This window comes from Balaenoptera ricei, chromosome 21 (genome assembly GCF_028023285.1).
Source record: "Balaenoptera ricei isolate mBalRic1 chromosome 21, mBalRic1.hap2, whole genome shotgun sequence".
Lineage (NCBI taxonomy): Eukaryota > Metazoa > Chordata > Mammalia > Artiodactyla > Balaenopteridae > Balaenoptera > Balaenoptera ricei.
The window spans coordinates 11,824,928-11,838,023 of NC_082659.1; positions in this window are offsets into that span (position 1 = coordinate 11,824,928).

The following is a 13,096-nucleotide window of genomic DNA, read 5'->3' on the forward strand; positions in this document are numbered from 1 at the left end:
AGCTTCTAGAGGCGCCCACATTCCTGGGCGGTGGCCCTGAGTCTCTCTGCCTGTTCCGTCCTCACGGCTCCTTTTTGACCCCCACCCCCCTGTTAGAAGGACCCTCATGATTACACTGGACCCACCCAGACACTCCAGGGTGAATAACATCTGCAGTGTCCCTGTCGCCGCATGTGGTGACATAATCGTAGATTCTGGGCATTAGGACCTGAACTCCTCTGAGGGGGAGCTGCCCTCATTATGCCCACCACAATTGCCATTCCAAATCACTTGCAAATTTTTCTGTTGAGTTTTTTGTCTTTTTCTGGATGATTTGTGGGAGCTCCTTGTATATTTTAATATAATATTATCCTGGTTGTGTGAAACATGCATGGCATGAGTCTAGGGTAAACTTCACTGAATATAAGTTGCTGAGGTTGACATAAGTTCTATCTTTCTTTTAACTTTATGGATTGTGTTTTGGGATTCTTGTTTAAAAAGCTTTCCCCACCTGTAAAGATCCTTTCTATGATTGTCCTACTTTCACTTTTTACATTTGAGAATTAGTCTGTCTGGAGCCTACCTTTGCATCAAGGTTGTAATGAGGCACTAGTTCTACTTTTACCCATGCAGTCATTTTCTCCTCACACAGACTAAATGACCCACTATTCCCCACTTGCTTTGTGATGTCTCGTGGATTGTTTATCTGGGTCACTGTTTAAACTCTCCTTGTTCCATTCGTCTGTGAAAATGTTCCTGTGTCAGTACGATACTGAATTTTAAAAAAAGAGTTTCATCATTGAAAATTTAAAACAATTACTAGAGAAGAGAGCAGTACAAATACCCCCATAGTCCCTGCCCGGCTTCCACAATGATGGGTCCTTGCTATTTGTATTGTGACTTACCGTCTTCCCTCCTTTGTCCCCTTTTAATAGAAATCACATTTACTAACAGGCATTTCTGCTTTCATATTAGTTTAGAATAAATTGTTGAGGTCAACAAAAAATCCAGCCAGAAGAGGAAAATTCATAGCTTCAAACACTTGTAATAATAAAAAAGAATGACTGAGAATAGATTAATTAAGCATGTGACTCAAAAAGCTGGGGAAAGAACAAAAAGTAACCTGAAGGGAAGCAGAGGGAAGGAATTACTAAAGATAAAAGCAGAGTTTAATGAGAGGGAAAGGGGGTGACAAACAGATTCTTTGGAAAATAGAGTAGATAAATCATTAGATGGCATCATCCAGGCAACATGGGGAGGCACAAATACACAAATAGCAAAGGCTGAGGTGAGAGTGACAACAGAAACACGAGATTTAAAGCATCCTAAGGGGTCAGGTGCTCCGTGCGCCTCAGATCTGCTTGGAACCCGCTCCGCTGCTCAGGGACACAGAGACGGGGGCTGAGATTCCGTTCCTGGTGAGGCCTCTTCCTGGCCCGAGGACAGCGCCTGACCTCCTCCTCTTCTTACAAGGGCACTGATCCCACCTCAGGAGCCCCCCTCCTCACTCCCACCTGGGGGTGCACTTGGGGGACATTAGGTCCAGAGCACCAGGGTTCCTGCGCCCGCCACCTCCTCTCTGGGGTCCTGTCTGCGGAGGAGACGTGAGGGGCCAGCACTGCAGCCGGCAGCCCACTTGGGGACCCCAGAGCTAGGGGACCCGCGAGGGTTTCTGAGCCGCCCACGGCCTCGGGTCCCGTCGGGACACAAGGCACTTCTGTTCTCATCTCTGGGCCAGGGGCTACAGTCCGTCCATCTCTCTGCTGGCCCCGTTTTGTGGGAAAACGGCTGAGCTTGGGCTGTCTGCCCACCAGGCTGGGCGCCGAGGCCCTGCAGGGGTGGGGGCTGTGGCCCCTCAGCCTCTGTCACGGCCGGAGCCTCGCGGGGCTGGGTCCCTGCCGAGGTCGCATGTGGAGAAATGCACTGGCCTGAGGGAGGGCCCGCGTTCCAGCATTAAGGTCTGCACGACACAGCTTTCCCTCGAGAGGAGCGACAGGGAGGGGTGGGAGCTTAGTAACCACAACCCAGACAGTCGTGTTCATCAGCTTGCGGCCTGCGTGCCACCGTCTTAGCTGCCTGGGGCACACAGGTCCCAACGGTGCCTGGAAAAGCCTCCCTCTGTGCCTGGACAAAGAAACGCCGTTTGAGGAGCCCAGCAGGGACAGAGCATGGCGACAGCCACCTCCCTGTGCCCCAGGTCACCGTCTGTCCGTCCATCCGCGGGGTGTCCAGGATGGGCTGTGGGCTGGCTGGCCATTTTAGGTGACATTTGCTGCAGATTATTTTCCACAAACAAGTAAAAGGCTGTCTCTGGCTGGTCCTCACGGGGAAGCAGGGACAGAATCACGGCAGCGGTCAGTGACGATCCAGTCCTGGCCGCTTGGCCGACTGTTGTAGGCTTGGTGTTGGGCTTCCTGGACTGTTTGCTGGAGACACAACCTGACCTCAGCAGGGCCCTGGGCAGGTGAGTGCAGAGGGCGGGCCGGGCCCTGGGCTGGTGAGTGCAGAGGGCGGGCTGGGCCCTGGGCTGGTGAGTGCCGAGGGCGGGCTGGGCCCTGGGCTGGTGAGTGCCGAGGGCGGGCTGGGCCCTGGGCTGGTGAGTGCAGAGGGCGGGTTGGGCCCTGGGCTGGTGAGTGCAGAGGGCGGGCTGGGCCCTGGGCTGGTGAGTGTAGAGGGCGGGCTGGGCCCTGGGCTGGTGAGTGCAGAGAACGGGCTTGGCCCTGGGCTGGTGAGTGCAGAGGGCGGGCTGGTCTCAGGGCAGGTGACCACAGGTGAGGGGCTGGTTTCTAAACTGGTGATTGCAGAGGGCAGGCTGGTGCCATGGGCTGGTTGCTGCAGGCTGTGGGTCAGGGTTCCACTTTTGCACCTGGTCTGGCCGTGCCCATGTGCACGGTCAGTCTCTCGTTCTGAAGTGACGAGGGCTCCCTGTCTCAGGCTTGGCTGGAGCAGAGAGCCTGGGCCTGAGGCCGTGCAATGGTCTGCTGTCTCCTTACCACCCTCGGAGCCCAGCTTTGTTCCCGAGCGCCCTTCCTGGGTGATGCACAGGGCTTAGCCCCGCCCAGGAGTGACTGCTGGCCATTCTGGCTGTTTTGTTCTCCTCTGAGCGATCACTTTATCCGAGGGCTCGGCCCCCGCCCGGCCAGCACTCTGACGTGGTCTTCATGGGGGGGGGGGCTTCAAACCTGCCAAACGAGGGCCGTGTGAGGAGAGGCCCTCTCGTTTCTCCCGCGAGATTGGCCCCCATCCTCTAACCGGGGGAATGGGCCTGAGAAGACGCCAGTGCCTTGGAGCTAAAACACGGCAAGAGAGCAACAGTCTTCTTCCTTGAGAACACCGCCTCCAGACTTTGTGATAGGAGAGCAAAACCCCTGCTATTTGGGGCAAAGAGAGTCCGAAGGCTCCGCCTAGGGGGAATGCATGCTCCTCTTCTCAGAAAGGCCGGACGCTGGGTACTTACTGATGGGAATTTGTACCGAGTCCATCTTGGGGAAATGTTCAAGCCCAACGCTGGAACGGAAGATGTTCCAGGGAAGCTTGCTGTCACCTCGTGGCAGCGCGTGGCCTGTGACAGGTGCACAGCTGGGGGGTGTGCGGGGGTATCACGGCCCCAAGCGTGACCCTGACTTTTCAGCCTTTGACGTCAGAGAGCTGAACGCTGACTATATTCCCACGTAACTACTGCACTTGGAGGAAAGTAAGAGCAAGTGGGTTTGCAGTTTACAGCTGGTATTCTGAACATTCCCTTTGTCAGTAAAAAATCCACCCGTAGGTTTATAAAACAACCGCAGTCCTGTTACAGAGCAAACAGCCCTGCTTCCTGTAACCTGAAGGGAAGACACGCCGGGAATTTTCCTTGAGGAGCCGACGGTGGGGAAGGGCCGGGTGGGACCAGAGGGAACTCAGGGTCCAGAGCCGCCTCCGCAGCGGAGTGTTGCCCAGGAGTTGATGTGCTGTGTCCTCGGCCCAGAGAAATGTCTCATTCGTTTTGGTTGTAAAGCAGACCATTTGAAAACTTTTAAAAAGCACTAATGTTTCACACTAAGTCAGCAATTCAGATAATTGTTTAAAACTCTTCAGAATTATGCCCATAGATTTCACACTCACTCTGAGGATGCAGAAATGTTTTCCAAAGGCTCAGAACTCACCGCGCTGCGCAGGCAGGTCACACAAGGCAACAAAAGGTCAGAGCAGCAGCAGTGGAGGGGCACGGGGCCTGGCCTGGAGGAGGGTCGCACAGGCGCTCCCGGGGGCCATACCCAACGGGTGGACCGTCCATGCGGGAGCCTGAGGGGAGGGACAGGCAGGGCAGGGCCGCAGCCGCTCTGCCCAGTTCCCCCAGAGTACAAGAGGCGTGGGTCCTCCAAGACCCCTCAGAGGCACGTCCTAGGGAAAAGGTGTCCAAGAAACAAAATAAAGGGAAGCTTGTATGCTGCCATTACAAGGACCTTCTTACCTGCGGGCACTCACCCCTAAGAGACTCGGCCATTTCCTCAAGCTGTCACGTGTCACCGGGAGAGACGCGTGAAAGCATCAAATGACAGCAAACCTGTGACAACGTTTGAAATCTCCTGCCCTCAGAGGACCGCAGGCAGCAGTTGGCAAGGTGATTTTGGCCCATGCATCCACAAAAGACCCCCCTTCCTCATGTTTTGCTATATAATGTATAAAATATTGATTATTGCCACAGACTATCTTTTTTAAAGGAAAAGATCACCAGTATGTTTGTATTTGCGTGTTTAGGATTTGCAGTCTAATTAACCGTAAAATGGATCTGTGAGTTCACACAATTAAAACAACACACAACAAAACCAAGTGAAGCGAGCAGAGATTCCACCCCGGGGCACCTGCCACTGCGCACGATGGTCTCGTTCTGAATTAAGTGTGGCTTTCCCCTTGGAAGCTGGGAAGGGACACCGAACGGCCGGCTTCTGGAACTGGGGCAAAGCACCTTAATTTCCGACTAAAATTATTAAAACCAAGTGTGTTTAGCTGTTTAGCTCATTTACGTGAGAGGAACTGAAAGAAGGAGTTCTCAGGAACAGGTAGAATCTTTCCACATTCACGGGATGCGCCAGGAGCTGCAGGAAGGAAGACGCCTCAGGAGCCTCCGTGTGTGACCATGACGGAGTCTGGGGCTGGAAACCGCTCACGCTGCTCCCAAGCTGGCAACGTTAGAAGCCAAGTAGAAAAACAGAGGAATTCCGAGCATTTAGAGGCAAAATGGTAACTGGGGAGAGCGACAGGGACCCCAGGTGCTGGCCCTCCTGTGTCCGGGGTGGGGGGGTCCTGGGTCTTCCTTCTTCAGGGAATTGGGACGATTCCAACTGGGGAGGGGCCAGGTGGCAAGTTTCCAGTTGAAGGAAATGCAGTTATTACTAAACTCTTTAATGCCTAGAATCCCCAGACAAAATGCTCTAGAAGAAGGAGACAGAGAAGGAGAAGGAGAAGGAGAAGAGGAGGGAGAAGAGGGTTCACTGTCTGCACACAGAGAATCTTTGCCTGGGAACAGCAACATTCCAAGAGTCGTTGTACTGAGAACCAGAGGGCAGGGGTCCTCTCAGGCCGTCTGTTTCCTCATCTGAGGGCAACTGGGTTCTCCTTACAGGGCTCCTTCAGCTCCCACTTCCTGAATGAACACTCCTCTCAGCCCAGGCTGGGGTCGCGGGGTCTGTGAAAAACAGCTGAACTCTAGCAACTTGTTTAAAGACAGGAGCAGAGATTTAGGGAAAATTCAGATACGGCTCAGTAGACTCAGTAACCTATTCTCTGAAGGAAAAGGGTACTTTCACAGGACGAGACCGCAAAGATGAATACGTTAAAGCTTGATAGTTCGTTGCCCACGTGGTATCCCTGCGAAGACTGGTTTCTTTTATTTTCAAAGAGGAACGTCTTCTGCATCACCCCCAGATGTTTCTCTTTTACCTCAATAGGTAACTTTTACCTCCAAAAGGTCAAATATTGTTTCTACTTCCTGTCCTCATGTAAAAATCAAGAACTCTTTCTAACACGTGTTTCCAATCATACTTCATGCTCATCTTCCTCTAATCACGTTCAGTATACAATTGTGACAAAAGTGACATTTTTTTCCCTTTCTCTTGGGGCAAGAATGCTGCCACAGAAAAATAATTCCTGCCCATTTTGAACTCTGTGGCACCAATTTGAAATAATGCCTAATCACTGAGCTCATCATTTGGAACCGCTGGTTAATCTACCCAGCAGTGTGGGAGCAGGGCTACGGCTGCCCCGAGGAAGGTCCTGCAGGACGACCCAGGAAAATGAGGGCAGAAATGGGAGAGAGGAGAGGGAGACAGACAGACAGAGCACAGGAGCTACTGCCTCTGATTAGAGATTGCTTTAAAATTGCATATAAACGGTGACAGCCAAGTGGTCTGCCTGTTCCGTGCTGTACTCTCTGTGAGTCAATTGACTCGTTTTCTCCCAGGACATTAATAAGACTTCCTCAAGGCTTTTTTTAAATCTAGGAAATACTAAGTACCTCTTAAAGCTCTTTGTAGAACAGAACCCTTTCTACCAACTTATGTCTCTATAGTAGGAAGGGAAAAGTTATGTTCTCATCTTACCCACTAGAGCTGCCTATAGGTAAAGAAATCTCAGAATCTTGTTCCACTGGGGAGATGAGTATGAATATTATTTTGAAAGAAATTGTACCCAGGTTAGACCCCGTGAATATGGGATTGAAAAGTGGGAATTCGTGTGGTCCCTACTGAAACATGAAGCATGCAGGTCTGCAGCGCCATCAATTCAAAAGCCAGTTTTTAAGGGTTAGGTTCTTAACACGTATGATCGTCCCCCGGATCCTCGGGGAAATGTTCCAGGACCCCCAGTGGATGCCTGAGGCTGCAGATAGTACCGGACCCTCCATACACGACGTGTTTCCTGTCCACACACTCCTGTGACAGAGTTTAGTTTATAAGCTGGGCACAGTGTGCTGAATTCCCAGCATCACTCCTCCTGAGCTTTGGGGTCATTACTAAGTAAAGTAAGGGTCGCTTGAAAACAAGCTGTGACACCTCGGCAGTTGATCTGATAACCAGGACGGCTGCTAAGTGACTGGCGAGCAGGCTGTGCTGGGCGAAGGGAGGCTTCATGCCCCGGGCAGGATGGAACAAGATTTCATCACGATGCTCAGACGGTGCACAATTTAAAATTTATCAAGTGTTTACTTCTGGAATTTTCCATTTAATATTTTCAGATCACAGTTGACCACAGGTAATTGAAATTGAGGAAAGAGAAACCATGGATGGGTGGGGGCTACCGTATTTCAACGAACAACGGCCAGAACACACAAAAAGTAGAGCCTGGCCCACACCTGCAGCAGGCAGCCCAGGGCCCAGCCCGTCCTCTGCAGTCATGGCCCAGGGCCCAGCCTGCGGAGCTCACACGTGGACGGGGTCCTGCAGCCAGTCCAGGAAGCCCAACAACAACCCGGTGACAGTCGACCAAGCGGCCAGGACTGGATCGTCACTGACCGCTGCCCTGAGTCTGTCCCCGCTTCCCCCGAGGACCAGCCAGAGACGCCAATCCTGAGGAAGCCCTTCTAGTGGGCTCGCTGCACCTGCCCCACCTCAGCCTCCGTCGGGGGCCCCCAAATACCCTTCCTTCTCCCCCTGAAGAGCTGCCCCACGGCCCTGCCTGCCTTTCAGCCTCTCCCAAAGGCTCCCGACCAAGGCCAGCCCCCGTCCCCAGCAGGCTCTGTGTGAACGGCCTCTGCCCGCTCTCATCTGAATGGTTTTCATTTATTTCCACAAGACTGAGAATATCCTGGCTTTTCTTGGTGTCCTGACATCTGCAGTCCTTAGGCACTGGTGTAGATCTGTTCGTTTTCCCTTCTCAAAGTACCATATATTCTTGGTGTCAATAATCTGTAACATCTACGGATGAACTGATCTGACTAGCATATACTACGTGCAGCTTTGAGGAAAGCCCCTTAATCTGTCAACCCATGGAAACACTGGCTAGCTTGTAGCATTTCCATTATTTGAGCTGCAATTTCAAATCCTGCAGCAACATGCCATCAAATTACTCTGTGGGAAAGGATGGAAGGGGTACAATTCTGCCGGTGTGTTCTCCTTAACCTTCTCCCCATGTGCTGCATTTCAGATGGGACGTATTTTTCTCTGCTCCTAGACCCACTCATCTTCACCAAAGACGTTCATTCACTTTGCAGAATGAATACACGTCTTTAGGACCTATCTTCCCTAAAGCCCTTCTTATCAGCAAAATTACTGTCTATCTGTGTCAGCCATGCCTTCCTCCTGCAAGGGAATTCCACAGGTGTCACACCCGTGAATGCCACTTCCTTGATGAGTTCCAGACCCTGGATTTTCCAGGAGAATCTCATTTTTAATGAACAAGGATCCTTCAGAAAGACTCAGGGAAGTGACAGGCAGAATTGCTTTGTGGGTTGATTCATTTAAATTTATTCAATCAACCAATAGTGATTAAGTACCTATTCTGTGAGAGGTTCTGAACGCACATGAGTAAGACGGCGTGCACTGTCCCCAGGGGCTCTCAGTCCAGCTGGACACACAGTCACGAGGCCACAGCCGCGGTGAGAGGTGTGAATCAGGCTCTCCCAGCACAGATAAGCACTTACCTCTCTGGACATTTTATTTCTTGTGGCTCATGTACCGTATTTCATTCTTATGAAGACAGTGGAAACACTGCGCAAAGCTCACTCCCTCCTATTTCTCATTTCTCAGCATCTGGTACTTATGCCCAATACATGTTTGTTGAATGAATGAAGGAAGGAATGAATGAAGGCTAGCTTGAGGAGCCCAGCTGTGCCTCCAAGTCCTTCTCTGTCCCTGCGGGGCCAGGACTCAGGCCAAACAGTGGGGCTGGGACTCCCCCCCAGCAGCCGAGCAGACATGGAGACTGACACCTCACCTCCTGGTGCCCCGGACGTTCCTGCTGCTGCACGTCTGCAAGATGTTATGTTTATGCCGAAGCTACCAGCGCCGACTGGCACCTTCAGTGGAGCTACTCCCGGTCCACGGGTAACCTGACCCCGCAGGATCCTATCTGGAGATTTTTATTGTGTTTAGAGATTTGGCTGGGAACATTCCCACAGAGATAGACAGATTTACATTCTTGAGAATTTTTAATGTCATTGGAAAATTCTTACTACATGACATTTAACGAAAAAGGATGGATGAAAAATTTGAATTGAGGGTATAATTTTTTTAAAAGGCAGAGAAAAGAGTGAACAGAAAAATACTTACACACTTAAACAGAAATTCGAAATGAGGCTTCCCCAAATGCAGTGAATGTTTTGTGTGTCGGTTTCCTATCGCCTCTGTGACAAATTACCACAAACAGTGTCTTATGAGGACACAGTTATCTTACCGTCTGGAGTCAGGGGTCTGGAGTGGGTCTCCCTGGCCTAAAATCAAGGCGTTGGCAGGGCTATATTCCTTCAGGAGGCCAGGGTGGGGTCTGTTCCTGCCTTTCCCAGCTTCCAGAGCTGCTGCTTTGCCTGGCCCCGGCCCCTCTGTCTTCAGCCGGTGCTGCCCTCTCTCTGGTTTAAGGCCCCTTGTGATCACGCTGGGCCCACCCACATTATCTAGAATAATCTTCTCATTTTAAGGTCAGCTGTTAACAAATGAAGTTTCAGGGACTTCCCTCGTGGTCCAGTGGTAAAGAATCTGCCTTACAATGCAGGGGACGCGGGTTCGATCCCTCGTCAGGGAACGGGGATCCTTCATGCCGCGGGGCAACTAAGCCCCACGCCATAACTACTGAGCTTGTGTGCACCCCAACTAGAGAGCCCACGTGCTCTGGAACCTGTGCGCCACAATTGCAGAGCCCACGCACCCTGGAGCCTGTGCACCACAACTAGAGAGAAGTCCGAGCGCTGCAATGAAAGATCCTGCATGCCTCAGCGAAGATCCTGCGTGCCGCAACTAAGAAGCAACACAGCCAAAAGTAAATAAATTAAATAATAAATAAATCTTAAAAAACAAACAAACAAAAAAACCCCCGCAATTTCAACTGCAACCTGAATTCTCCTTTGACCTAACATATTCGTAGGTTCTGGGGATCAGGATGTGGACATCTTTGGGGGCCATGATTCTGCCAACCACATGGCGAGTGTTGGGACTCAATATTAGTTTTACTTTATTTTGGTTTTTCCCAGTGTTGTTTAGATTCTTCTTTTTTTTAATGAACATATATAATTTTTAGAATAAAGATGTTTGTTTTACTTTTCTTATAATTCTTGGGAAAAAATCTTTGTATGAACTGGATTTAAATGTCTGCATCACATTTCAGTGTACGGATGTCCATTTGAGGATTTTATGAATGGTATTCAGGTAGGAAGGTCTTCTCACGTGTGTAGTTCAGCCTTGTCCCTGCAGTGAAGTTCTGGAGAAGGACGTTGATGTCACTACTCAGCTCTGCACTGTCACCACGAAGCAGCACGGTGGGTCACGGCCCCTTAGGGGCACCTTGTCACTTCCACACCTGCTGTTGTTAAGGGGTGGGGAGGAGGTCTCGCTAAGTCCCAACTCTCAACTTTCTCATCGAGACACTGAACTGGGTGCTGTGCACCCCGCAAATGTTTGGCCTCTGCCTTGGGTGGGCCCCAGGCTATGGCGCCCATCCTGGAGGGGGTCCCCGCTGGGGTCGTGATGTGGACTAGATTTAGAGGCTAGGGGTGAGCACGAGCTCGCTCCCCCAGTTGTCTGGGTTCTGGACCGTCCTCCTCAGCCTCTTCAGACTGCCCTTCGGCCCTCGGTGAGCACGGGGCTGGGCCTCCATGTGACACACCCTGCTTCCCGCTCACGTGCTGGTCTCTGTGGTCCCTGGGTCTCCACGAAGCGTTCAGAACACGCTTCCTGCCCCCCCCCCCCCACCAAACACACCGCGTTGGCATCTTGATTGCTCTGGGCCAAGGCACCTGAGAAGCAGCAGTTACAGGAGTGGCTCTCTGGCGTCTCTCTACTGGAAAGCAGGGCATGAACTTTCCCGTGGGGAAGAAGCACCCCCCTGCACCAGGGAGAGCAGAACATTCTTATCACTGGAGAAGGGGGTCGACGCACAAAGGGATCTGGGCAAGCCCAGTAACATGACCCTGATCTCCTGTTGGGGCCTGTATGTTTCCTATTCTCTGTGCCACAGTTTACCTCGTCACAGCGCCAGGACTTATCATATCTTTGTTTAAGAAGTGTACAAGCTCTGGATCCTAACTGCTTCTTCAGTCTCCATTTTCGTTATGAAGACTCCTCTGTGTACACAAAAATATTAAATAAAATCTATATGTGCCTTTCTCCTGCTAATCTGTCTTATGTTGGTTTAATTCTCAGGCCCCATCACAGAACCTAAGAGGGTGGAGGGAAGTTTTTCCTCCCCACAAAACCTTGAAACCTAATTTGTGTAATGGAAACTGTGATTGGCTTAGTTAGGACAGGTTATCCACTTGCCCACTGAGTAAAATCAGCCATGAGCAGGAGCCTGCGGTGTCAGGGACACCCTGTCATCAGCAGTGGAGGTGATGGAGAGTTCTCGGGGAAGGGGCTGACCCGGAGAGGCCTCCTTGAGGGTGTCTGCCTGGCCTTTGCTGGGAACCCATATACACCAGGCCCTGGGGGCAGCTGAGTATACGCTGGGCTGATCCAGTCCACTTCTTGGGGAGGAAGGACAGACCACAGCTCATCGCACCACAGCACGCTGCCGGCTCTGCCATGGTTCCTCCTGGTCTGTGGAGGGACGAGAAAGAAGAGAGTGGAAGGAGGCCGACGTTTGGGAAGTGAGAGAGTTCCAGGACTATGAGGGTCTCGTCAGCTCAGCCTGGTCCAGGACGACTCCTGCGGCTGGTGAGCTGTGTAGCTGGGGGTCGGCCCCAGAGTCATGTTAACAGTTTTAAACCCTAAAGCCCTGCGTGAGGACAGCACTGCATGTTCCGTGCATTTGGTGAAGGGCCAGGCTGCTTGGCTGGATGATGAAGTTATTGCAAATTGGATAATTCCTAGTTTCTTTGTGCTCTTCATTATTTACCAGGTGGCCTATTGTGAATGTGCATTATCCGTGTAGCAGAAAAAAACATAGTGAACATTTTAAAAGATATTGACTATTTTAACACCAGTATAAGAAATATGTTGCTATTAAACGGAATGAAAAGGGACAGGCATATTGCATAAGCAAAAGCCTTTACACATCCAATTATTGAAAAGAAAGGAGGAGGAGGAGGAAAGGAGAGGGAAAGATGGCTGCATCCTGACAGAGCGGAAGGTGCCGACACCGGGACCCCGCGCTGCCTAGGCACCGAGGCTCACTGGGCACTGGGCTCATCGGGTCGCGCTCCGCTCCTCTGGGTCCGCAGCCCCCGCTTGTGAATGCTGTGCAGTCGTTGACGTGCTGTGTTGCTTTTTTTCCATTTGACATCTTAAAAAAGGACTGATTCAATGGTGAGATGGAATTTACTGTGGCTCCGTGAAAGCCTGTGATTCTGCACAGCTGGCGGCCACTGAAGGTCAGTGTGCTGGGCTCTGCCCTGCGGTGCTGGAGCCTGTGCCTGTGCATGTGTGTGTGTGTCATGTGTATGTATGTGTGTATGTGTGTGTGGTGTGTGTGTGTGGTGTGTGTGTATGGGTGTGTGTGGTGTGTGTGTATGTGGTGTCATGTGTATATGTGTGTGCTGTGTGTGTATCTGGTGTGGTGTGTGTGGGGGGATGAGGGGTATGTTGGGGTGTGTGTGTATGTGTGTGATGTGTGTCTGTGATGTGTGTGTGGTGTGTATGTGTGTGTGTGGTTTGTGTAGTGTGGTGTGTGGTGTGTGTGGTTTGTGTAGTGTGTGGGGTATGTGTGTGTGGTGTGTGTGGTTTGTGTAGCGTGGTGTGTGTGTGTGTATGTGTGTGTGGTGTGTATAGTGTGTTGTGTGTGTAGTGTGTGTGTGTGTGTGGTGTGTGTGGTTTGTGTAGTGTGTGGTGTGTGTGTGTGGTGTGTATAGTGTGTGGTGTGTGTAGTGTGTGGTGTGTGTGGTGTGTGTGGTTTGTGTAGTGTGGTGTGTGTGTGTGTGGTGTGTATAGTGTGTGGTGTGTGTAGTGTGTGGTGTGTGTGGTGTGTAGTGTGTGGTGTGTATAGTGTGTGGTGTGTG